We start from the raw sequence: 419 nt of genomic DNA, 5'->3' as shown, positions 1-419 counted from the left end.
AACACACACACACACACACACACACACACACACACACACACACACTCATATACACACACACATACACACATACTCACTAATACACACACTCATACACATACACACATACTCACTAATACACACACACACACACACACACACACATACACACACACAAATAAACACTCATACACACACAAACACCCAGACACACACGCATTATTATTGTTAGTCTATAAGCGCTGAGTGCTCTTCGAGGGGACATTATGTCAGCTAACTTCACAACACTCTTGACCTTTAAAAGAAAATATGAATCTTTCATTTTCCACAATAGTAAATACACTTGTTAATGATGACGCATGGTTGTTTGTTTGAAGTCCGTCTGTCTGTCGGTCTGTCTGTCTGCATCTCTCTCTCTCTGCCTGCCCCCCCCCTCTCTC

At 42.0% G+C, this 419-nt stretch overlaps 1 protein-coding gene across 1 annotated transcript in view; it reads left to right on the top strand.

The window, feature by feature from the left end:
• The window catches only part of LOC106013121 (mucin-5AC-like), a 6,121-nt gene that overhangs the window by 3,660 nt on the left and 2,042 nt on the right, over positions 1-419 (top strand). The gene's annotated exons all lie outside the window — the stretch shown is intronic.

This window comes from Aplysia californica, unplaced genomic scaffold (assembly GCF_000002075.1).
Source record: "Aplysia californica isolate F4 #8 unplaced genomic scaffold, AplCal3.0 scaffold00673, whole genome shotgun sequence".
Taxonomy (NCBI): domain Eukaryota; kingdom Metazoa; phylum Mollusca; class Gastropoda; order Aplysiida; family Aplysiidae; genus Aplysia; species Aplysia californica.
The sequence above is the reverse complement of the archived record's forward strand: the minus strand, read 5'-3'. Positions and strand labels throughout refer to the sequence as shown.